Here is a 27,560-nt window from a genome sequence, read left to right on the forward strand (position 1 = left end):
GCGGGAAAATCGCCTGAAGCCGGGAGGCAGAGGTTGCTGTGAGCTGAGATCGCGCCACTGCACTCCAGCCTGGGTGATAGAGTGAGACTTTATCTCACAAAAAAAAAAAAAAGAAAAAAAAATTCCTTCATCCACCACAAAATGTCTGATATTGTTTGCTGGAGGTATCAAATGGTTAATGAAAACAGCCAACATGAATGAAGTTTTAGTTTTTACAATTAGCCACTGGTAAAGTCAGGATGAGATTTTTCAACCTCACGGTTGGCATCATGGTTAATGGTGGTAATCTGTGCAAAGAATTTTGAAGAGTGCCTGGCATACAGATGGTTCTCAAAAAAATGTTAGGTAGTCTTATTATCATCAATAAATAAATAAGCTCGAATCTATGATCAGTGCTAGAGAAATCTGGTGATCAATATAAACTCACATCTCAGAAAGGTACAGCTGTCCATTTTCCTTTAAGATTTTGATAAAATTTGCAGAAACTCTTCTCTACACTTTCTCTCCTATTAATTTAAGGAAACAATTTGGTTTAAATATCTAACAGGGATCTGTCAGCAAGACTGAAAGTCAAGGTTGCTATCATTATGGAAACAGGTTTCTACAGATCATTTTCAAAAGATCATGTTTTTAACCATTCAAGAATACACATCAAAATTTAAGGATTACTAGAATAGAATCAAAAATTGTAAAAACAACAACAACAACAACTATATTTTAGTAAAATGGGCATGTAGAAATATATGTAGTGTATCTTCACATCCCCATTTTCACATTATATATATATATATTACTATATAGTATATACATATTATTATATATAACAATATAGTGTATGTTATATATTATATATTACTATGTATAGATATATATAAAAATATAGAAAACATATCGAGAAACATAGAAAATGTTCCTATATACAGAATATTGAAAAATACAGTTTAAAAAGTATACCTCAGTGTATATTATTATGTAATATATATCATATGATATAATATATTCTTTATAATTTATAATTAAAATTTATAATAATAGATGATATGCTATAAATACATAAAATGTATATTATGTGAAAATACATATATTTATAATATGTATATTTTAAAGGGCAGGATATATAATATATATATTATAATATATGAAAATATATTTTACATATATATTTTACAATTATAAATTTTCACATTATATATATCTATAATATATATATTTTAGATATATCTATATATTATAGATATATATATAATATAATATATAATACATATATATTATATATATATGATCAGAAAATGGAAAGTATCCAGAGTGTCTACATTAGGAAACTTCAGGAGGCTGGGGAAAGTTATTTTCTGACTAGTGGTCTCTGGAAGAGGATCCAGGCCTGTGTGTGGCCTTGGCCTGTGTCCCAAACTTGCCCTTTCTCCCTCCAGCCTGCTGAGCCAGGGCCAGGGGCCTTTGCTTTAATCCTACAGTTTCTGCTCAATCATTAGCCCTTCCTGTGACCTTCACCTAGATGTGATCGTTCCTCTTTTATGCTCCGATAACAGTAGTGTTAGTGTTTTGGGTGGGTCAGCATCCAAAATGCTACTGTCCTCATTTGATTAAGGTCAAGTCTTCTTATATTGGGTTGGCACAAAAGTAACTGAAGTTTTTGCAATTACTTTTAATGGCAAAGGCCACAATTACTTTTGCACCAATCTGATAACTTCTTTCGTGGCAAAACCTTTTTGTTACCTTTATATTAAGTGTCTTGTACTTAGTAGGTGCTTTAAAAACGTATTAAATGAATGAATGAAATAAAAATTCAATTCAATTCAATGGTATATCATTTGTCATGGACCTAATATAAATTAGGTACTCAGTAAAGGGTAGCAATAATTTTGAAGATATATAATTTCATAACTAAGTGTGAGGCATATTATTTCCATACCTCACCTAGTATTTGAAATATAGCTTTAGGTGAAAAAATTTAGGCTTCCAGACCATGTTTTTAAAGAGTTAATCAAACTATGAAAGCCTCAATACGTAGTAGAATTTCTCTTGTATGTTGAACTCTCCAGAATATTGCTCTTGAACATATTTCTTTTTCAAGATAATTTTATTTTTCATGTTATAAAAATGTTAATGTAATTATACTAATCTTAAAATACGCTTAGTTTTATCATCCAGAGATAACCATATGAATATGTAAATTTTGTTTTCTGGGCAGGATTCTTTTTTTTCAATATAGTTGTGATTCATTCAAATGAGATAATTTAACAAATATTTGCATTATGTTTTTTATGTGTCAGGGCTGTGCTTTTAATGTGTATACTGTGTTTACATAGAGAACATAATTTTGTATTCAAATTTTATCAAAATAATAACAGACACTTGCCAATATTATTCAAAACTCTTTGTAAATATAATCATGCTTCTTAAAAACTAAGCATCCTTCGGTTGATCATTTTGGCCCTTTTCAATATTTTAATACTGCAACAATGTTTTAGATAGTTAGGATGCTTTGTTTAGGAAAGATTCCCAGATATAGATTTACTGGGAGAAAAGCTATGAACATTTTAAGAATTTTGTTACATTTACCAACTTGCTTTCCAAAATGGGGTACAAATTAACTGAATGGAGAGATAGAAATACAGAAAACAAAGAAAAGTAAATAATTGTAATATAGGCCGGATGTGGTGCCTCATGCCTGTAATCCCAGCACTTTGGGAGGCCGAGATGGGTGGATCGCCTGAGGTCAGGAGTTCAAGACCAGCCTGACCAACATAGTGAAACCCTGTCTCTACTAAAAATACAAAAAATACGCCTAACTATGCATGGTGGCAGGTACCTGTAATCCCAGCTACTGAGGCAGGAGAATCGCGTGAATCCGGGAGGTGGAGGTTATAGTGAGCTGAGATCGTGCCATTGCACTCCAGTCTGGGCAACAAAAGCAAAATTCTGTCTCAAAAAATAATAATAATAATTGTAATATAGTATTTTGTAAATGTTGAAATAAATTCTTTATCTAGAAAAAAGAAATATAGAAAACATGTATAGAAACAGAAAATGTTTCTATATACAGAATATAAAAAAATCAATTTTAAAAAAGTTTACCTCAATATTAAGGCTTTAGTGACAAACCAGAGAGTGAGGTGATGTTCAACCCCACTTTGTCAAATGCTTGAAATTCATTTGTAGTTGCCAGCTATTATGGAAGTTTTGATGGTGCCCAGAGAGAGAAGGAAGTGTCTGGTTGAGGCGCCTTACCCCTAATGCAGTGTCTCCTAAAAGCACAGAACCTTGGTAATTTAAGCAAGATGTCTTTCTGGTATGCCTAGAGGCACCTAAGACTATGACAGAGTTAGGACAAATATAGTAGATTGTACACACACAAGAGTGTCATGTAACAAGTAAAACCAAGGTTTCTTTCAAAGCTTAGGCTTTCTTTCATGTTAAATATACAGTCTTATTTTTAGATAGGAAGAATGCCAGGCTGAAGCAAGCAGTGTAATATAATCTTGTACTGTCTTGAAGGAAATTAGCTGGGGAATTGATTCATGTTTAGCCATGTCATTTCAGGAATCCTTTAAGCTGTCTATAGGGAGCTAATACTTTCTGAAAGTAATTTTGTCCAAAAGAAACAAAGACTTCTGATGTAGAAAAGACGGACATTGGAGGCATGTTTCAATTCAGTTACATTCTCTCTCTCTCTCTCTCTCTTTTCTGTCTGAATATGCATACAGTACACATTTTAGAAATTTAGGTGACTTCAGTGATATTTCAAGATTTTCCTTACAATTGACAACTGAATATAAAGTTCAGAAATTTGGTAGTAAAGAGGTGGAATATTTACCTGTCCAACTCTTGGAACCCTTCCCAAGGCATGCTCCTAAAGGCTGAGTGTTTAGCTAACTCTTATAAATGCAAGGATTTATCAGGCCTTCACCATCTGGTTCCAAGTGTTATGCACATGAGGTCATGATTTCAATCCCCACATAACACAGTTAATTGTACCTTATTTCATAACCAGGCTACCTTGTCCTACATTGAATTGGTGTTTGTAAGGAGACAGCATGAGGTAGGGCCTGAGAAGGAAGAAACATGGGGATAGAAACTCCTTTGACTGATCCCTTAGTATATGCCATTAAGTTTACCAGAAAGATCAGGTAAGAGAGGAATTATCAGTCATTCACTGTAAATTCATCACCAGTGTGGGAGGAGACTTTATGTGTATGAAGCTGTCCTTCATACACATAAAGTCCTTCCAATTATAATATACATGAATAAAATTATATTATCATTAACCTCTGCCTTTCTCTTTCTTTTTTCTTTCTTTCCCTTCCTTTCTTCCTTCTTTCCTTCCTTCCTTTTCTCTTTCTTTCTTTCTTTCTTTCTTTCTTTCTTTCTTTCTTTTTCTTTCCTTCCTTCCTTCCTTCCTTCCTTTCTTCCTTCCTTTCTTCCTTTCTTTCTTCCTTTCTTTCCAAGCTGAGATTGTGCCATTGCACTCCAGCCCTGGTGACAGGGTAAGACTCTGTCTCAAAAAAAAAAAAAAAAAAAAACTCAGATACTGTAAGCTCAGGATTCCTCTCTTGTAACTCAACCCATTGCATGTGAAGGAGACACCTGGTTGTCTTCCACTCACTCTGTGAGATCTCAGACTTAGAGAATCAGTATAAGATAAAGCAAATGTTTTAGCTACTGCTATTGCTGTAATAAAGTTCTTTGTCTCTGACCCAAGAGTCTCATGTCTTCTGTCAACATCCATGAAACTGATAGGTTAACCCGTTAACTTGCAAATAGAGTAAAATCTCAGGTGCTTTATAAATCTTGATAGTTTTTCTGACATGGATGGGATGCCAACAGAGACCTGGCTTTCTGGAAAAGAAATAATCCTATGAGCCAATGAATGGGATTTGAGATAAGTTCATGGGAATCAGTAGTGAACATGTTGACCACTATTTTTTACAAATGCCTAATTCTAGCCTGCTTTCAGTTTCTTTAGTTGTTTCTTTCTTTAGTTGTGTCTATTCCAGAAATTTTAGAGGAATCATAGTTAATTTTCAATATTTTTAAGTAATAAAGGCATTAAGCCAACTAGTAAACCTTCTCCCAAATCCAGAGAGCAGCATCCCCCCCAGTGGGAATGGCCATGGATGTTCCTGCCACTGGCTTACCAGGGAGGGCAGAAAGAAAATGGCTGGAGTTTGGTAGTTAGACAGTGCATAAGAAACGGTTTCCTATACCTTGATGACTTAAGAGGGACCATCAGAAACCCCAGAAAAGTTTGTGGGATTACAGACAGAAGAGACCATTGCTTGGCTTACCAGGATTTAACCGGGGACTCTAAAAGCCTCACTGAGAAGTTCCATATGTATGTGTGAAATGGCTGGGCAATGCCTGGAGATGTGGTGAGCAGGTGGGTGGATCTGGGAGCAGCCCTTCAGGATGCATAGGCAGATGAAGATGCCCTGTCATTCAGGATATGGTTGAGCATGGAAGTCTCAGTGGGGTTCATTTGAGCAGAATGCAGAGCACATGGAATGAGAGACCAGAAACTGTTATAGGACCATGTACATCGGTGGATATACTATAGCATATGCCCAAGATCCGGATGCCTTGCAGAGAAAGCCAACAGCTAGGACAGCAAACAAACCCCTGGGAAACTCAGCTCCCTTCTGGGGATGAGAAAAGGAGAAGAGGGAGGAGGACAATCTTTAATCTACAATTGCCAGGGTTTAAATCTGAACTGACCCTACTTAAAACCAAAAGCAACAGAGATACTGAGTTGAAATGGGGATTTAGGAGGGAAATTAGGTTCTATCATAGACAAGAAGATCAAGTTACATGTATAAACACCTGAGTTGCAAGTTTTAAACCTGCTGCATCTTAAATGCGTTCTTAATCCCATCTCCTGATGCTTGTTTTGACTCCTTTCTCCCTGGTGCCTTCAATTTCGGTCCACTGGCTGCTCTGGATTAGTCATGCTCCTGTGATTCATTACCGTGCTCACCGAAAATTCCTTTCCATGACCCCTTGAGCCCCTTAAACTATCACTGCATTTCTTATCTCTCCCACCTGAATTTCCTGTAAACATACCCATATCTTTACTTATTCAATTCCTGTTCTTTCCTAGAGTCACTATTGGTGTTGGTCACTGCTATCCTACTGGAATTGAGCTTATAAAGTTCACATGTAAAAATCAACCAATCAATCAACTTTTCAGAGCCCCTCCCTTCCCATCTCTCTGACATTTGTCAATGTCGATTGAGCTCTCACTCTCCTTGAAATTCTTCCTTTTAAAAATTCTTCCTTACTCTCCTTTCTTTTAGATTAAATTCAGCCTGATTCTAACTTTCAGTAGGCTTGGGTAATTTATTCCAGACACTGAAGCTCGCCTTTTGGGTTTTACTTATTCAACTGAAATGTTAGCTTGAATTGTGCCTATTTTTAAAGAAAGAGAAGCAAATTACCATGGCAAAGCCTAGCTGGTGGCCCAGGTACACTGCCACCATACTAAAGAGCTGGTGTCTGGAACGCTTTTTATGCATAGTAGGAGAGCACTAAGATTGGTGCTGACAGAGACCATCTGATTGATGTTGCATACATTTGCATAAATTACTCTCATATTTGTTCTTCCTGCTTAACTTTCTCAAAAGGAAGACTGCCCAGCCTTTGTGAATATCGAAGTCAGAAGGCTGAGTTGTGGTGGCCATCTGACATTGTGGAGCTGAATTGCAGTTAACCATGGTAATGACTGCAGGGAGAGTACTGCACTCTTGACACAGGGAAGGGCTAAACCCTTGCTTGCTCCAAAGAGGAGGTATATTACTTTTCTCTTACTTTTGCGGGGACACCATATATTTGGGGATGCTGAAAGCTTAACCAACGAAAGACCTCTGTTCCCTGATTTGGAAAGGGCACCAGATATAATGCTATTTCTGATTGCTTTTTCTTTTTGTTTTTAACCATATTTTATAGCCAAATAGAAATAGATGCATAACTTCAGAAGATGTTTCCTTGAAACATCTGAAGTATGTGGTTGTGAAGTATGAAGCTCGTGAAGTATGTGGTCATTCTGCAGAAGTGAACAACAGTTTTATTTCTTCCTTCCTAATCAGTATGTATACCTTTTCTTTCTTTTTCTTTTCTTGTTACATTAACTAGGACTTCCAGTACAAGTTTGAAAATGAGTGGCGAGGGGGACATCCTTGCCTTGTTCCTGATCTTAGTGAGAAAGCTTCTGGTTTCTCATCATTAAGTATAATGCTAGCTGTAGGTTTTTTGTAGGTACTTTTTATCAAGTTGAGAAAGTTTCTCTCTATCCTCAATTTCTCAAGGTTTTATCATGAACGGGTATTGTGTTTTGTCAAATGCTTTTTCTGTATTTATTAGTAGGATCATATGACCCTTCTTCTTTAGCCTGTTGATGTGATGGATTACATTAATTGAGTTTGGAATATTGAACTAGACTTATATACCTAGGATAAATTTCACTTGGTAATGGTGTATAATTCTTTTTATATATTGTTAGATATGATCTGCTAGTATTTTGTTGAGGATTTTGGTATCTATGTTTTTTTTTTTTTTTTGAGACGGAGTTTCACTCTTATTACCCAGGCTGGAGTGCAATGGTGTGATCTCAGTTCACCGCAACCTCCACCTCCCGGGTTCAGGCAATTCTCCTGCCTCAGCCTGCTGAGTAGCTGGGATTACAGGCACGCACCACCGTGCCCAGCTAATTTTTTGTATTTTTGGTAGAGACGGGGTTTCACCATGTTGACCAGGATGGTCTCAATCTCTTGACCTCGTGATCTGCCTGCCTCGGCCTCCCGAAGTGCTGGGATTACAGGCGTGAGCCACCGCGCCCGGCCCTGGTATCTATGTTTATGAGAGTTGTTGGCTTGTACTTTTCTTAAAATGTCTTTGTTGCCTTTTGTATCAGAGAGACACTGGCTTTGTAGAATGAGTAAGGAAGTATTCCCTCTGCTTCTATCTTCTGAAAGAGATTACAGATAATTGGTATAATTTTTTCCTTATATGTTTGGTAGAATTAATCAGTGAATCTGTTTGGGCCTGGTCCTTTCTGTTTTGGAAGGTTTTTAATTATTGCTTCAATCTAAAAAAATACACATAGGCCTATTAAGACTGTTTATTGCCTCTAGTGTGTGTTTTGGCAGATTATGTCTTTCAAGGAATTGGCCCATTTCATCTACATTGTCAAATTCGTGGGCACAGAGTTGTTTATTATTCTTTAAACGTCCATGGGATCTGTAGTGATGTCCCTCTTTTATTTCTGATATTAATACTTTCTTTCTTCTTACTTTTTTCTTAGCCTGACTAGAGGCTCACCGTTTTATTGATTTGTTCAAAAAACCAGATTTTGGATTCTTATTTTCTCTATTTCCTATTTTCAATTTCATTGGTTCCTGCTCTAATTTTCATTTGTTTTCTTCTGTCCCCTCTGGATTTTTGTTTGTTCATTTTTGAGACAGAGTCTAGTTCTGTTGCCCAGGTTGCAGTGCAGTGGTGTTATCTTGGCTCCTGCAACCTCCTCCTCCTGGGTTCAGATGATTCTTGTGCCTCAGCCTCCCAAGTACCTGAGCTTACAGGTGCATGCCACCACACCCTGGCTGATTTTTGTATTATTAGTAGAGATGGGGTTTTGCCACGTTGGCCAGGCTAGTCTCAAATTCCTGACCTCAAGTGATCTGCCCACTTCAGCCTCCAAAAGTGCTGGGACTACAGGCGTGAGCCACTGTTCCAGTCTCTTTCCCCTGGATTTAATTTGCTCTTCTTTTTCATGTTTCCTAAGGTGAAAGCTTAGATGATTTTTAGATCTTTCTTATTTTAAATGTTATAAGTTTCTCTCTAAGCATTGCTTTTGCTGCACGTCACAAATTAGCCTAAGTTGTGTTTTTATTTTCATTTAGTTCATAATATTTTAACATTTCTTTTGAGTTTCTTCTTTAAACCATTTTAATTAGAAATGTGTTATTTAGACTCCAAGTATTTTGTGATTTTTCCAGTTATTTTTTGTTATTGTTTTCTACTTTAATTCCTTTGTGCTCTCAGAGCAGGCACTGTATGATTTTTCATTCTCTTTAATTTTTTCAGGTATGTTTTATGGCCCAGAATGTGGTCTACTTTGGTGAATGTTCCAGGTCATCTTGAGAAGACCATGTATTCTGCTTTTGTTGAGTGAAGTAGTCTATGGATGTCAGTTAGACGCAGTTGATCAGTTATACTATTGAGTTTAAATGTGTCTTTACCGACTTTCTCCCCACTGGATCTTCATTTATATCTTCTTGGAGAAAGGCCTCCTTATCATTATGTAATGCCCCTTTTTATCCCTGGTAACTTTCTTTGCTTTGAAGTCTGCTTACCTGAAAGTAATATAGTGACTTCTACCTTCTTTTGGTGATTAGCATAGTCTTTCTTTCTGAAACATTTCATTGTTTTTGTTTGTTTGTTTGTTTTTTGTTTGAGACTGAGTCTCACTCTGTCACCCAGGCTGGAATGCAGTAGCGTGATCTGGGCTGCAACCTCTGCCTCCCAGGTTCAAGTGATTCTCCTGCCTCAGTCTCCTGAGTAGCTGGGACTACAGGCCTGTGCTACCACGCCTGGCTAATTTTTGTATTTTTAGTAAACATGGGGTTTCACCATGTTAGCCAGGCTGGTCCTGAACTCCTGACCTCAAGTGATCTGCCCACCTTGGCCTCCCAAAGTGCTGGGATTACAGATGTAAGCCACCATACTTGGCCATCATTTACTTTTAATGTATGCGTATGTTTATATTTGAAGTGGGTTTCTTGTAGGCAATAGATAGTCGGGTATTGATTATTTTAATCCACTCTGATAATCTCTATCTTTTAATTGGTACATTTAGACTACTGACATTCAAAATGATTATTGATATAGTTGGACTGATATCTACCACATAGCCTTTGCTTTTTTCACCTGGCGATATAACTTGTAGATCTTTCCACATCAGTCAGTACATGTAGATCATCCTATGATTATTTTAACAACTGCCTGCTATTCCACTATATGGATGTACCACAATTTATTTAACCAGTTCTATGATGACAGGCATTGATATCGTCAAATCTTTTACCATTGTGTCTATCGTTTTAGTTCTGCCTCTACTTCTGGACTGTTAGTGCCTTCTGAGGGCATAGTACATCTTACTCATTGCTATTCTTTCAGAACTCTGCACAGTGCCCCAGCCTTACTTATTACTGCTTATTAAAGCAATGAATAAAAGAATGAATGAATGAAGCAAGCTGGGCCCAGTAAATTTAGATTCTGGTCCTGATCCCTATGAGTGGGCTTTCTGAGCTCAGGCAAGTCCCATCACCTTTCCAGGCTTCAGTGTCAATACTGAAGTAAGTAGATAAAATGATACAGCACTTCGAGCTCTGAACTCCTATGATTTCTAGTGTTAGATTGACCTGGGAGCTGATCCCCCTTTCAGCCTCAGAAACTATGATGAGAAAGAGTCTCTCTCCTGCTGTTGAATAGAGCCCCCTCTTACCTGGGCCACCACTCAGAGCTCAGACTGTTCAAAACCTGATCATTTTCATTTGGGAGTAGACATGAAGAGTTGGTTGGTCCTTTAATGTCCTCAGGGCCATGTGAGGTGGCTGTGCACTGGGATGAGAATCTTTCTGTAAGAGGTATTTGCCTGGGTTACAGTGTCTGATACAGAGTTTCACAGAGTCTAAGTGCTATTTGCATAAAATGTCCCCATAATGCAGGGCATTGTGCCTTTTCTGCAAAGAAAAAAAATGCATTAACAAAGGGCCTCACAATGATGGGAAAATGGATGTTAACATTTCTGCCTCACTGATAATCTCTGATCTTACCCTTGGGAAGCCCCAGCTTTCAGAATGATTTATTTGTTAGGGTTGGCGTTTTTTACTCCCATAATGGGTTATCTGGCAAATGCAGCAATGGGCAGTAGCAGGAGGTTCAGTGCTGGAAACAAAATGGGAGTTTTATGTTTTCTGGGGATTTCAGTTGTTTCCCCAGTTTTTCTGGTTTCTGAGGTGACGTTTTCATTTCAAACAAAATAGGGACAAAGAATCAGTAGGCTTTTTCGGGTTTGTGTTGTTGTTCTTTGCATGTCCTTTTTTCTTACTGCCGAACTCTCAAGTTGAATGTTTGGCCCTCAGGGGTGAAGCTGGGGGTGAGGGTTTTTTTTTTTTTGACATTTCCTGTGATATCTTTGGTTTTATATTTCTTTGGTATACAGAAACCTTATAGTGATATTATTGGAGAATTCACAAGATGATATCTTGCCAAGAGGCCGGAGCATAGTCTGCTTTGCAGCACACAGCAGGCATTGAGTGGGAGAGATGCCCAATGGCCAGAACCTTAGAACTCCTTTCTGTGGGAGAATACAGGAGAGTATTTAGATTAATTATCTGCTTGCATTTTTCTCTCAAATTTGAAAGCATATTACCTTGATTAAGGTCCTTGTGTGCTTCTATATAATGTCCATACATAGGATAGCTTCCCCCCACCCACTGGTGCCTCACAATCTTCCAGTTTTATGAAATAAATATTACACTTAATGCCTGAACTTTTGAGTCCAAGGTTCAAATAGGTAACATTAACAATAGTGCTAATTATGGCCTCTACTTGGTTCTTGGAGTTGGATGGGTTCTTTGTTGTATAGACGAAGGTCCACTTACCACTCCACAGATATTTATTTATGGTTGGCATTGAAATAGGTGTTTTCAGGTAGAGCATATGGTTTCTTCTCTCACTAGATTTACAATATAAGAGAAAGAAGAAAAATTAACAATGTAAGGTAGAACTCAAGTCTGTTTTTGATTATGTCCACAAAAAGTCAAACTTTGTAAAATATTTGAAGAAATTTATTCTGAGCCAAATATGAGTGACCAATGGCTCATGACACAGCCCTCAGGAGATCCTAAGAACGTGTGCCCAAAGTGGTTGGGCCACAGCTTGCTTTTATACATTTTAGGGAGACAAGGCATCAATCAATATGTGTAAGATGTACATTGGTTTGGTCCAGAAAGGTGGGACAACTGGAAGTGGGGGCTTCTGGGTCACAGGCAGGTTGAAATATTTTCTGCTTGGCAATTGGTTGAAAGAGTTATGATCGATAGAAAGGAATGTCTGGGTTATGATTAGGTTATGAGAAGGGGTTGTGGAGACCAAGGTTTTATCACGCAGAGGAAGCCTCCATGTTGCAGGCTTCAGAGAATAGATTGTAAATGTGTCTTATCAGACTTAAAGGGTCTATTCTATCAGTAATTCCAAAAGGAAGGAGGCTGTAATGAGGCATATCTGGCTCCCCCTTACCATGATGTCCTGAACTAGGTTTTTTCAGGTTAATTTTTGGAATGCCCTTGGCTGAGAGGAGGGGTCCACTCAGATGGTTGGTGGGGGGCGGAGGGGTGCACATCTTAGAATTTTATTTTTGTTTTACAATTAAATGCCAAGAGAAATACTAATATATGCTGACTGAGATGTCTAAGATAATCTGTGTCAAGAGGAATCAAAGCTCTATGGTCCAGATAGAGGACCCTTACATCTTTGACCTAAAAAATGTGATGTAACCTGGTGGGCAGCTCAGAGTTCAGACTCCAGTAACTCTGCTGACAACACTCCCTGACCTTGAACTTGTCCCACACGTGAAAGGTTTTTGCTCCATTAGGAAAGAAAGATGACTGAAATGACCTCCATTGGGGGATACAATATCTAATTCATTAATTAAAGAAAAAGTCTTCAGGGAGCCTTACACACTTCTTGGGATAACAATTGCTACAGCCTCCCTTCTGACTTATCATGAAATACATTTTAGGACAAGGTTTTGGCACAGAAAATACAATCAGAATCTCTCCTACAAGAAATGCAATTACAAGGGACTTTAAATTGACAGTGGCTGACAAGATTTCAACCAGCACATTAGAAAATCAATGACAAACACGCTTTTCAACATCAGGGAGCTGTGATGGGCTCCGCTTAATTGACAGCCAGGGAGAAATGTGTGACTACTTGCAGTTTACCTAATAGTGGTTTATAGGCTTCTTTACAGGCCAGCAGCTGTGTTTCTCACCTTGCTCTGCCTTCCGTTTGCCAACTCTCTGTAGACGAGGTGAACCTGAACCTTATTCATTATCACTCCACCTTGAAGGACAATTCAAATGCATCACTTTGAGGTCTAAAAAAAAAATTCCCTAATCAACAGTAGAGCAAGGAAGAAATGAAGTAAAATATGGTTCGTAAAACTGTTCCTATGTAATAGTTAATCCGCTCTGCTGAATTAGGGGCATGTTTTAAAAGTTTCTACCTCTATACTTTAAAAAAATGTTAAGAGGATTAGCCGCCATTTGTGTGTGTGTGTCTATCTGCATATTTGTCACAAAGATATCTGCAGTTTTTCTAAATAAAAACAATTAAAAATTGGCCTCATGATTTTTTAAAAAGCATTTTCTAGTCACCCAGTTGGTTCTTAGAGGTAAAACTCAGAATACTCGTTCATTTTCTTGATTGAACCCTACTTTGTAGGACAAAAACAACTGAATATTGGCAATTTCATAAGGATCAACCAAATAAACCAGCTAAAAGCATGATGATAGCTTGTGCATGGTGATTTCAGGAGCTCTGCAAAGGATCCATAACCTTAATACTAGATAAAACCACCTGTTCCATAATCTAAAAAATAATTATAATAATAACATATAGTAAATAGTATGTAAATAAAACATGGAGAACAACATGTCTCGACTTGAACTAAAGTTCAATGACAAACTTCAGAGTCATTCCTTGGAGTTAAATGAGGCAAGCACACAGCAGAGCCCAGATGGCTCAAAGGGGTGGTGGGTGGAGGCACAGGGACGTGGAAAGGGTGGCCTGTCCTCTGAAGAGCCTCTGGAACAACTCTGCCGACGCTATGATGCTTACCTTTCCGAAAGGTCATCCTTCCACATTACAGTCAGTATCTTGGCTGAGGGCCCAGATCTACATACATCCATTGCATCCTCACTGACTCTGCTGGGAAGAGACTGGATTGTTTCTCATCCAAAGTCCTGACCACTAATATGTGACTGATCCTGTATGGCCATTTGGGCTGAAATGGAGAGACTGAAGATACAAATGAACAATGGCCAGGCCACATACATAAACAGAACATGGACCTACAACTTGCTCCAGAAACCAGCCCCCTTATCTACACTAATCAGCCCAGTCACCAGCCTGCAACAAGTTGAAACTGTAGAAGGCCAGATTGCAATCTAGTAACAGTCCTGAAAACCAGAAAGTCACTTCTGTATCAGTTGGCCTTAAATAGCCAGGACTTGATTAATAACTCACAGCTTATCCTCATTTTCATTCCTGCTTCCAATTTAGGACCCACTAGAGAAAGCCAAATATGCTTCCCTATACAATCCCATAGGATGCCCTGCTCTGAGTCTGCCCAACTACGGCCTCCCCATGCCAGTAGCCTTCAATCAGGGCACACCTGAGGCCTTTGCTTCTTTCCACTATGAAGCTCTCCCCGTCTTTTGCCTGTCTTCGAGTCTCTGCCAAAGTGCAATTGATGCTGGGTGACTTTCTTGTTATAGTAAGCTCTAAATAAACGGTTGTTCTGTTTTCCTATGGTTGATCTTCATTTACTTCCAAAAGACACTTCAACTCCCACCCCTGGTTCTGAACCTCCACACGTTTTAAAGTTACTGCTTCACCAGCTTCTTTGTCCTGGTGCCAGGCCTCTGCCAGTCCTCAGGCACCGGAGGCTTTGATCCCCTCTGGGTCACCGTATACCAGGTTGAGGGAGGCGGGAACACTGCTCCAAAGCTGTTTATCTACCATCCTTCCACTGCCTCCTTCTGACCATGGCTCTTGTGCCATTTTGGAGGTGCCCACGGATAAGGCAGGGGAAGCAGAGAAAATCCCTTTTATTCTCGGATGTTTCTAAATAACCCCCTTTCCGACCAGGTCAAGTGTAAAAGGTAGAGTGGGGAAGGATGTTCTGGCTTCTGCTCTCCTTGCTTTCCCTTTGTGTCTCTTCCTGTCTCCTCCCCAAAATCCTCCGGCAGACTTTGGGCTTCTTTCCCTCCCTCTGTGCCCCAAGGCAACACCTGTCTCTATGAAACATCCTCTACACTATGAAAGAAAGCAGCCGGGCGTGGTGGCTCACACCTGTAATCCCAGCACTCTGGAGGCTGAGGCAGGCAGATCACCTGAGGTCAGGAATTGGAGACCAGTCTGGACAACATGGTGAAACCCCGTCTCTACTAAAAATACAAAAATTAGCTGGGCATGGTGGCGTGAACCTGTAATCCAAGCTACTTGAGAGACTGAGGCAGGAAAATCACTTGAACCTGGGAGGCGGAGTTTGCAGTGAGCCAAGATGGCACCATTTATATATATTTTAAGGTTTCCTCTTCTCAATTTTGCTTTAGAAATAACATGGTTTTCGCTGTTTTGGTTTGCTTGAATGCTCATTTTCAACTTCCTAGGGAAAAGTTTTCTCTCTTCTTACTGGTTCATCTGGTTTGAACCTCTTTCTCTGAGTGCTGTCAGCTCTATGGGTACCTATAAGCTTTCTGGGTACCTGTGGTTATTTAATTAGATTATTAGCTGAATATTTGTCTTAAAGTGTTTGCATATTCTTGAAGAAGAAAAATCATCATTTCTTCAGAAATGATTCACAGAATAGGTTCACAAGACACAAAAAAGAAATGTAAAACTGTGGACGAATTTATGATATAATTCCAAATCAGAGAAAACAAAAAATAATGTAGCCTGGGCAACAAGAGAGAAACTCTGAAAAAAAAGCAGGCAGGCAGGCAGGCAGGCAGGCAGGAAGGACCTCTAGGTCTTGTAGAACCAAGTCTGCATCCACATTGGTAGATGACTAGCTGCTGCCCCAAGCCCCCTCAATGTCCCACCAGCTCAACCCCTCCCTGAGGACACCTGGAACAACAGATAAGCAGCTGAACTGTGCTCCCATGGTAAGGCCTGGACTGTTCTGATTGGCTGGGGCCTGGTTTATTCTCATTGGCTAGTGATTGGCCTGTTCTGATTGGCTAGTGCATGTGCAGCACTGGTTGTTGGATAATTCAAATTTCATGCCTACACTAACTCCTTATCTCAGGCTGCCTGGGAGGAAGACAAGACATGCAGAAGTGTAAATAAAAACAAGTGAATATTTTAAAAACTATTACCTCTTTATAAGCAGAACTCCTAAGCTCCTAAGCAAACCCCCAGTAAAGCTAGGTGAGCAAGGTGAGAGTCTTACTTTCTGCATGCCAGCACGTTTCATAGTGCTTACCACCCACACTCTTGGAATCAGACAAGGCTGTGCTTATGCCAGGCTCTGCCACTGACCAACAGCATAACCTTGGGTCTGCTATTGACTTGTCTGATCTCTAGAGCCCTGCTCTTTAAAGCAGACCAATGATGCTTAGAGTGATGTGAGGATTTCATGAGGTGATGTGTAAAATATATAGCCCAGTGCTTGATTGATAGACAGTACCTATTATTGGTATTTTTAAAGGAATTTCTTCCAAAATTTTGAATCTTAACAGAATTTTAGAAGACTTTGGTGTAGAGCACATGAACATAATATCAACTTTGTGGATTTCAGTTTTAACATCAAGAGATGGGGTGCCTTATCAAGGTTCATGGTTGTAAGTATGAGAGATGGAGGAGTCTCTCTTACATAAGGAGAAGAGGAATTTAATAGATTCATTCTCAATGGGAGTTACATTGCCCAGAGAAGGAGTGAAAATTAGCCTCTGAGGAGCAAAGAAAAGCTTAGATATTGCAATAGTCCGTTCCCTTTACAGGGCCATCATCTACAAACAGATGTACTGAATATCTGTGATATTAAAATTTCATTGGAGGGAGTGGGGAAGTGGGAATGATCAGAGGGAAAAAAAGCCTTAAAAAGCATTTTAGTGATTATGGGCATGTGTGAAAAGGTTAAGAATCATGGGAGGAAGTGGGTAGCTCTTAGAGTCTTATGTGTCTATGCACTGGCCAGAATACCAGGCTCAGATCAGGGGACAGTTGTCATCCAGGTAAAAGTAGGCTGGTTAGGACATGCCGTGATTGCCACCAGGTCATAGTTACTCTGGCTCAGTGTCTGCCATCTTCTCATTTTCAGGCAAGTGTATTTCTTATCTTCTAATCTATGACCTGCCCTCCGGGAGGTGAGTGGAGATGCCACTCATTCCTTTCAGGCTTCCCTTTCTCTCTGGGGGGATGGGTCCTTGGTTCCTAAGCACGTTCTAACTTCTGACGAGTCCGTGGAATTTTCCTAACTCATCCTTTCATACCCAACTTTCTTATTATTCTCAGTGCCTTCCTTCATCAACTGTGCTCAGGTTCCCTTAGAGGGGAGCCCATGGTTTTCTAAACTCAGACTGGAATGGGGTGGGTAGCTGGGGACAGGGAAGAGCAGGGGGCAGCTGACTAGCTCTAGAGAGGCTTTTGTGGCTGTTGTCGTCAGGATTGCCTGGCGTGCTTCTTGGAGACAATACTTTGTCTTGTCTGGCATAATTAGTGTATTCGTGTATTTTGTACAATGCTTTAGTGTTCAGCGTTTCACATATATCATCTTATTTGACAGCAACAACACTGCCATGGAAGCTTTATTATGAAATTCATCTTCTAACTGAGGACATATGTGTACAGGAAGCACAAACTATCAAGATATAAAGGTTCAAAAGGAGAATCGGAAAGAAGACGCGTTGCACACTCTGAGACTAATCAAGATTCTCTCTATTTCAGCCCCAGTGATAATTAGGTATCTCTGTCTTCTATAAGTTGAATGCTCTGTGGCTACAGAGCTACTTAAGACATTCCCTCCCAGCCCTCGTAGTTGGCGAGCTGTTTTCAACACAGTATTATTTATATTCATAAAGTCCTGAAACAGTAGTGCCTCTGTCCCCCAGCCACATTAATCACTCCTCTCTCTGTGTGCGACCACTGAACCGCACACGTGCCTCACATTCCTGGCTTGTTTAGTATATGGCCAGTACTGGGCTAAGTGGCTTTACATGGAAGATTTTATTTAGCCTGTGCAGCAACCCTCTGACATAGGTACTATTATCTGGATTCTATGGATGCAGACACTGAGGCTGTAAATAACCTGTGAACATACAGCTGAGAAAATGGCACAGCTGGGATTCAAATATCCATCTGTCTGACTCCTGAGCCCGAGTTCTTCTCTGCTCTACCTGTTGCCTTTGTTTATAAATTGGCTTCTCCCATTGGCATCTAAACTCTTGAGGACAAGGGCCATGACTTTTATATTTTGCCCCTAGGAATAGTGCCTGGAACATACTAGGTTCTCAATAAATACTTGTTGGATGAATGAATGGATGAATGAATGGATAACTCTGGAACCTTTCTGAAAACTCAGCGTTCAGGTATCAAGTGAATATCCTTGCTCAGGATGCTTAGTAGGCTGAACAATTACATTGTCTCAGAACTTTGAACTCTCCTCTAATTTCCTGAGGGATGCGGCTGTTCTCTTCAGTCTGGATGTGGCTGTTTTTCCCAACTGATGTCTTGTTTTTTTCTTCCTGTTGAGTGAGCACGAATACTCTAGCCAACTAAATCATGAGGTTATTATTAAAAAATTGGAGGGGGGGGTCATAAGAATAAAAGTTTTAAATAAATTGTAGTCACTCAAAATATGTAGCATACACAGAGTGGCTTGTAGAGAAAAGGTTTCTTTTTCTGTTTCGTTTTTTGTGTGTGCAGGCGTCACCTGCTAATCAGGAAATTATTACATATTTGAAAAAATGGATAGAAAACTAAGAATCCGTGATGAATATCATGTTTTATATATATTTTAAGGTCTTCCTCTTCTCAATTTTGCTTTAGAAATAACATGGTTCTGGCTGTTTTGGTTTGCTTGAATGCTCACTTTCAATTTCCTAGGGAAAAGTTTTCTCTCTTGTTACTGGTTCATCTGTCTGAACCTCTTTCTCTGAGTGCTGCCAGCTCCACGGGTACCTATAAGCTCCCCGGGTACCTGTGATTATTTAATTACCTGATTATTAGCTGAATATTTATCTTAAAAGTGTTTGCATATTCTTGAAGAAGAAAAATCATAATTTCTTCAGAAACGATTCACAGAATAGGTTCATAAGACACAAAAGTGAAAGGTAAAATTGTGGACGAATTTATGATATAATTCCACATCAGAAAAATCAAGGAAAAACGTAGTCTCTAGTTCCTGTATTGACCTTTCTCTAGTAGAGTCTCCTTGAAGTGACCTTCTTTCTCTGTCTTCAGAGCAGATGACCTGTCTTTGCAAGCAGGCTTCTGAGGCAATTATTTTGGTCTAAAGGCAAAAGAAGGACCCAGACTTAGAAAGAAAACATTGGCAGCCTGGACCAGAGCCAGACTTGTTCTACACTCCTCTAGTGAGTGATTCTCAACTTTGGCTGCACGTTAGAATCACCTAGATATCTGGAATTCTGATTTACTTTTACTGGTGTATGACCCGGGAATCAAAGTTTTATAAAGCACCCCAGGTGATTATAATGTAGAACCAAGATTGAGAGTCATTAAAAAGGAATTTCATATAACACAGAGCAATTGCTGGAAGTCCTAGCTAGAGCAATCTGACAAGAGAAAGAAATAAAAGGCATCCAAATTGGAAAGGAAGAAGTCAAATTATCCTTGTTTGCAGATGATATAATCTTATATTTGAAAAAAATCTAAAGACTTCACCAAAAAATTATTAGAACTAATAAATTCAGTAAAGTTGCAGGATACAAAATCAACATAAAAATAGTGGCATGTCTATATGCCAACACCAAACAATCTGAAAAAGAAATAAAGAAAGTAATCCCCACTTACAATAGCTACAAATAAAACAAAATACCTAGAAATTAGCTAAAGAAGTGAGAAATCTCTGCAATGAAAACTATAAAATGTTAATGAAAGAAACTGAAGAGGATACAAAAAATGGAAAGATTCTCCATGCTCATGGATTGGAAGAATTAATGTTGTCAAAATTTCTATACTAACTAAAGCAATCTATAGATTCAAGGTCCTATAAAAATACCAATAACATTTTTCAAAGAAATACAAAAAACAATTCTAAAACATATATGGAATCACAAAGGACCCAGAATAGCTAAAGCCATCCTGAGCAAAACAAAACAAAACGAAACTGGAGGAATCATATTACCTGACTTCAAATTATACTACAAAGCTATAGTAACTAAAATATACTGACATAAAAACACACAGACCAATGGAACAGAATAGAGAACCAGAAACAAATCTATATGTCTACAGTGAACTCATTTTTGACAAAGGTGCCAAGAACCTACATTGGGAAGAAAATAGTGTCTTTAATAAATAGTGCTGGGAAAATTTGATCTTTATGTTCAGAAGAATGAAACTAAACCCTTACTTCTTTCCATATACAAAAATCAAGTCAAATTGTATTAAATAATTAAATATAAGACCTCAAAGTATAAAACTACTCAAAGGAAATATTGGGGAAACTCTCCAGGTCATTGTCCTTGACAAAAATTTCTTACATAGTACCCCATAAGCACAGGCAACCAAGAAAAAAAAAATGGACAAATGAGATTATATCAAGTTAGAAACCTTCACAGCAAAGGAAACAATCAACAAAGTGAAGAGACAACCTAAAGAGTGAGAGAAAATATTTACAAACTACTCATCTGATAAGGGATTAATAATCAGAATATATAAGAAGTTCAAACAAGTCTATAAGAAAAAAAAATCTAATAATCCAATTAAAAATGGTCAAAACCTCTAAATAGATATTTTCAAAAGAAGACATATGAATAGCAAACGGGTATATGAAAAGGTGCTCAACATCATTGATCATCAGAGAAATGCAAATCAAAACCACACTGTAATATCAACTCACCCCAGTAAGGCAGCTTTTATCCAAAAGACAGACGATAACAAATGCTGGTGAGGATGTGGAGAAAAGGGAACCCTCCTACACTGTTGGTGGGTATGTAAATTAGTACAATTACTATGGAAAACAGTTTTAAGGTTCCTCAAAAACTAAAAATAGAGCTACCATATGATCCAGCTCTAGGCATTTACTCCTAGGCATTTACTCCTAGGCATTTACTCAAAATAAAGGAAATCAGTACATAGGAGATACCTGTACTCTCATGTTCATTGCAGCAACCTGAGAGCTCATCAACAGACGAATGGATAAAGAAAATGTGGTCCATATACAGAATGGAGTACTGTTCAGCTATAAAAAGAATGAGATTCTGTCGTTTGCAACAATATGGATGAAACTGGAAGTCATTATATTAAGTTAAATAAGCCAGGCACAGAAAGTCAAACTTCACATGTTCTCACTTATTTATGGGAGCTAAAAATTGAAACAAACTCGTGGAGATAGTAGGAGGATGGTTACCAGAGGTAGTGGAGGTAGGGAGGTGGAGATGGTTAGTGGGTACAAAAATATAGTTAGATAGAATGAATAAGATCTAGTCTGATAGCACAACAGGGTGGCTACAGTCAAACAGTTTATTGTACATGCCATGGTGATGTTTGAGAAGCCTGACCTAGATAGCCGCAGGGTGGAAGAGAATGACCAAGAGTGAGGAAATGCCAGCTCTGGGCTTCATACAAGGCCAAGCTTGGTTTTTGTTGACGCCTCATTTAGCTGATACATCCTAATAGTTCTTGATTCTTGATGCTCTCCTAGAAATTTTCCCTGTGGCCCGAGGGAAGTCCCTTTAAATGGTGCTTTTCCTGTTCCCACCTTTCCTGGGAAAGGTGGTTGCAAATGTGTTTACTGCTGGTGGTAGTAGTTGGCCTGATTAAGCTCACTCTTACCCCCTATGTCTAACTATATATAATACCATTAAATAGCTATGATATTAATATTCCCATGGATACTGAAGCAAGGGAATTCTAGAGCACATAGGGTAGACTAAAGGCAAACAATGCATATTCTTAAGAGACAGAATACAAAAGAGTTAGAAATGTATTCCAAAATTGCCTGAAGGTATTTTTGAATCATATTTCCAGAAGAAGTAGCCAATATGAGAAAGGGAAGGGTAATGGTCAAAGGTGAACACTCTGCCACTCACCACCTGGGTAACTCTTTGAGCTTTTATTTTCGCATCTGTAAAACAGACATAGTATTATGCTGCCAGCCTCAAAGGATCCTTTTGAGAATCGAGAGGGAAAACATATCTGAAAAATTTTGTAAACTGTGAAGTGCCTCACATGAATAAAAAATTGTTGTGGCTCATATTATTATTATTATTATTATTATTATTTTGAGACAAAGTTTTGCTTTTGTTGCCTTGCCCAGGCTGGAGTGCAGTGGAGCAATCTCAGCCCACCGCAACCTCTACCTCCCGGGTTCAAGTGATTCTCCTGCCTCAGCCTCCTGAGTAGCTGGGATTATAGGTATGGGCCACCATGCCTGGCTAATTTTATATTTTTAGTAGAGATGAGGTTTCTCCATGTTGGTCAAGCTGGTTTCTAACTCCTGAACTCAGGTGATCCACCTGCCTCGGCCTCCCAAAATGCCGAGATTACAGGTGTGAGCCACCACGCCGGCCCTGGCTCTTATTATTAAACCTAAATTCTTTGGAAGTTTAGATTTAATAATAAACCCTCCTTAGGGAGGGCAATTATGTCCTCCTGAAATGTGGCCTGGAGACTTCTTTGACTCTTGAACCTGAACCTGACCCAATGTGACATTTCCTATGTCCTCCTGTATATGTTAAATCACCTCTAGACTACGTATAATGCTTAATACAATGTAAATGCTATGTAAATAGTTGTTATAATGTATTATTTAGGGAATAATGACAAGTTTGTATGTTTTCTGTACAGATTCAATCGTCCATTTTTTTCAAATATTTTCAATCTGTGGCTGGTGGGAGAACCCATGAACACAGAGAGCTTACTGTACTATAATATTAATGATATAAATTATATTACTGTTAGACATAGAGATTAGAGTTAATATACTTTATAGAATATTATATGTAATATTCATCAATATGTTTATATTGATAACACATCTCTTATCTATATGCATTAGTATCATCTAAAGCCAAAATTTGCTAATACTAGAAGAAGGATATTATAAATATTTGAAGTTGAGGAATGTTGCTCTGTCATTATACACTGGTCTTCATGGAAAACCATTCTCATTCCTTTCAGACCCAGCATAAAAGGTTTGGCAGAGGCAGAACCCAGAGAAAATCATGGGGTTTGCCTCGCAGGTGTTCGTACGGCCAACCAACAGGGTCACGGTGGGTCACTGCCTGAGTTGATGCTGAGTTCCTTTCCAGGGATTGCATGGCTTCATTCCAGAAGTGTTGTTTCCTCCTAGACTTTACTCCTGTGGTCAAGAGAAGTGACAAAGTGGCTCATTCATGTGGGCTTTTTGTGGAGAACTAAAAGCAAAGTTGGGCCCGAGGTGTAATCAATTAAGCTTTCCCATCAGAATCAACTCCATATTAAAATAGACATCCTGATAAATGCTAATAATCCATGAATTCTTACTGAATAAGATGGTTTTTATAAAAGAAATTATAAAACTCACAGAGGATTTTAAAAATAACATGCCCACACTGTACTTAATTTTACGTCAACATTGATTTTGAGACAAACCATCAGTTCAGAAGGGGATGGGCAGAAGAGAGAAACTCTAAATTACATGTAGATATTGATTAAAGGCAAAATTGATTAAATCAAACTGATTTATAGAACACTAAAATATGGCCAGGTGTGGTGGCTCATGCCTGTAATCCTAGCACTTTGGGAGGCTGAGGTGGGTGGATCACCTGAGGTCAGGAGTTTGAGACCAGCCTGATCAACATGGTAAAACCCAGTCTCTACTAAAAATACAAAAATTAGTCAAGTGTGGTGGCACACCTGTAATCCCAGCTACTAGGGAGGTTGAGGAAAGAAAATCACTTGAACCCAGGAGGTAGAGGTTGTAGTAAGCGGAGATCATGCCACCGCACTCCAGCCTACGTGATGGAAGTGAGACTCCATCTAAAAAATAAAACAAACAAACAAACAAAAACCCCCACCAACACTAAAATGTACATAAAAGCATGCCTTAGAATTGAGCAGCAAGTAAGCTTTAACTGTGATGGGTCGATTCTTAACTTATGTTTGATTTTCTTTATCAGGGCTCAGTAGAAAGCTCACCCTGAATCATTTTAAGAGGGTCTAAATATTTTGGGAACTCTTTAATCGTTTGACTTCAGTACGACGGGACTTTAAAGAAGTTCTGGAATAAGAGCCTATGACCCTCAACTTCAAGTGAGAGGGTATGACTTGAATCACATTGAATGTGACACTTGAAGTTATAATTGTTCTGCCCTCATTAAAAAAAAAAGGCTAATATTTATTGAGTGTTTATTAGTGCCCAGCCCATGCCACCTCTGATTTAATCCTCACAATAAAGCAAGGAATTAGTTTCAATTATTTTTTTTCCTTTTACAACCGAATAAGCGAGGCTTAGTGAGGTTAATTAAATCACCCAAATATGTTTCACAAAGTCACAGTTAAAAGAAATATACAAAAACCAGTTGTTTTTCAAGTGTCTTGGCAAACTCCATTGTGTTCCTGTGTACCCTGGATTCGCTGCCTGCTGTTGTCAGTTTGTGAAGACAATTAAGACTCATTCCACTTTCCCACACCAGCCAATGTCTACCTTTTCATAGCACTAGGTACTTGAAAAGGAATATTAATTAAAATTAATCCACAAGTTCCAGTTTCAATAATAAGATTGGGTAATATTTCATAGGTAAGATGCTATGTTGAAAACAAACACTTCTCAAGTATAAAATAACCACAACTATTTTATTTTTGAGACAGGGTCTCACTCTGTTCCCCAGGCTGGAGTACAGTGGTACCATCACCGCTAACTGTAGCCTCTACCTCTCCAGGCTCAGGTGATCCTTTCATCTCAGCAACTCAAGTAGCTGGGACTACAGGCATGTGCTAACACTCCCAGCTAATTTTTGTATTTTTTGTAGAGACGAGGTCTCACCATATTGCCCAGGCTAGTCTCAAATTTGTGGGCTTAAGCAATTTGCCCACCCTGGCCCCTCAACATGTTGCAATTACAGGTGTGAGCCACCATACACACCCAGGCACTCACAATCATTTTTAAAAGACAGATTTGGTGTTATTTTCCCAGGATATGGCACACATGTTGGTGGGCTTCAGATCAAGCCTAACATCTGAGAAGACAGTAAGATCAATTTAATTTACATGTCTGGAAACTGATTTTTTCCCCTCAACTGATAAGTTAGTTGAAAAAGGAGAAGGAAACAGTTCAACTATAGCTTGATACAAAATTACCCTCATTATATTAAAAGAATAAAATGATGACATGAGATCATGTAGATAAAAGAGAGGATTATTGTGACTAAATTCTTGTTGTGGACATTGTTTGACCACAGCATCGAGAAGAAGCTGGAGCTCACATAGCCAATTGACCCACATGAATGTGGAAATCAGGTTCTCCCCAAAACATGCTCAGTCGGGACCAAGCCACAGGAGGCTAACCTGGGCTTCTCACTTGAGAATAGTAACATCGTAGTAATGAAGACTGATGAAGCAACAGAAACAAGTGTTCATCAGCTATTTTCACAGAGATCTCCAGATTGCAGCCCACCAAGGCAATATGACCATGTCAGAGTGATTCTCCCTTCTCACGATCGTGATGCAATTTTTGTTTTTTTGCTTCTTATTTACTGAAGTAGTTAAATTTCCAGTTTCCTCAGGAAATCACATGAAACCTCATTTCCTCTAAAAAAACAAATCTCAGAGATTCAGATTTTACATCAAAATTTAAATATAAGATATTGAGATGAGTATCTGTATTTTGAGCTGAGTCAAAAATTGTCAAAGAATCAGATTAAGTAAGGCTATTTAAAATAAAGTAACAGAATTATAGAATACGCCTTATTTCATGGACTTTGGAATGCAAATACCCCAGAATACAAGGATACTCATTTTTTCCCTTTGTTCTGTTTTCTCTCTCTCTCTCTTTTTTTTCTGGCAGTATGCAACTAGCCGAACAGTTCTATAAATAGAAGAAAGTATCATCATTTTAGGAAATACAGTAGAGATAAATATGGAACAATGGGAGACAGGTGCTAGATCGGAACACGCTGGCAATCCTGGGTCTGCCATTAGCTATTCATGAAGTTCTGGGATCCCAAATACACATCTAACAGTGATAGTCATACAGCTCAGAGGCAATCAGGAGACATCCTGGAGAAATAATTGTCTACGAGAAATTGCCAACACCTAAGTATAAATTAAACATAATCCTGACTAAGCGTTCCCTGTCATTAATCATTGTGCAACGTCGCTCCCATGACCCCCGGGCGGCATTAAACTCCAGGAAACATTCCTGGCTCTGTTCTAAAGACGTTGTGTCTGGGCCAGGAGACTGTGGGAAATAATCAGCTTCTGCCCAGAGGATAGGGGTGGGTCTGGTATTCATCCCTCGACCCCTTCAAGCCCCAGGAAGACAGGCATTTCCATGGGCTCTGGGTCTAAAGATGGCTAAGTCACAGGAGTAGTTTCTCATGCTGTTTCAGTGCTGTTAGCTCACAAGGAATCTGCAAACATCTCAGAGACAATTCCCTCTGCAAATAAGGCTCAGGAAGTCTGCTTGGAGAACCAGAGACTGAAGAATCCTGAAAGAATATGCAGAAATCGTAATGTTACCTGCTTTGAAAATAATATTCTACTCACAGCTTTAGTTCACAGACAATTCAGGAACCTCCAAGGATTCAGAATCACACATCACGGCAAGATCGTACACTTTATATCAGGGACAAAATGGTGCTAAAATCCAAGCCCGAGAGTTCTCCATCTCGGTGCACACTGAGTGATTTCATGTTCTCTTTTATTTTGCCACCCACTGAGGGAAGCGGTTAATTTAAAAACATGAGGTTGCTGCCCAGTCACAACTGCTGCCCTGGGTTCCTGCCTGTCCACGCTTCAGGCGCTGGGTGCTCACATGACCTTGACCGATACAAAACTGAATCAGCCAAGACTCCAACGCAAGACCTGAATCTTGGCTCTCGTTTAAACCTCAGACTCTGGCCCTCCCTCCACGTGGCTCCTGGCTACCTTGTCCTGCCCCGCAATGCATGATATTATTTTTGTGCATTCTGCTCTCTTTGCCTTGCGTTGGCTGCTGTTCTATCTGGTAGAGACCTAGGGCTGCCTTTCACCAGATTCCATTCCAAAGCTGGTGTAGGAGGAAAACAAGTTAGTTGCAAATTGTTCAGGTGGCCTAGTCCAGGTTTAAAAACATTGCATCAGGCGCTCCTGTGGATGTAGGGCCAGCTGTCTTATCCTATTCTCTAACAATAGTTGATGCGGGCTGGGAGTTGGCCAATAAGCAGGTCAGGTGTCCTGGGGCCAAGGATTGAATTGGATTGTTTTCTGTGAAGGGAGTGGGTTCCAGGAAACTCAGTAGTGAGCAAAGCAGGGAAACCTGCAGAGTCTGAAGTGGCTGAGCCTGAAAAGGGGTATTGACACCAAGGTGGCAGAGATGACACTGAGGC

Source organism: Aotus nancymaae, unplaced genomic scaffold (assembly GCF_030222135.1).
Source record: "Aotus nancymaae isolate 86718 unplaced genomic scaffold, 86718_ANA_hifiasm-v0.15.2.pri h1tg000079l, whole genome shotgun sequence".
NCBI lineage: Eukaryota > Metazoa > Chordata > Mammalia > Primates > Aotidae > Aotus > Aotus nancymaae.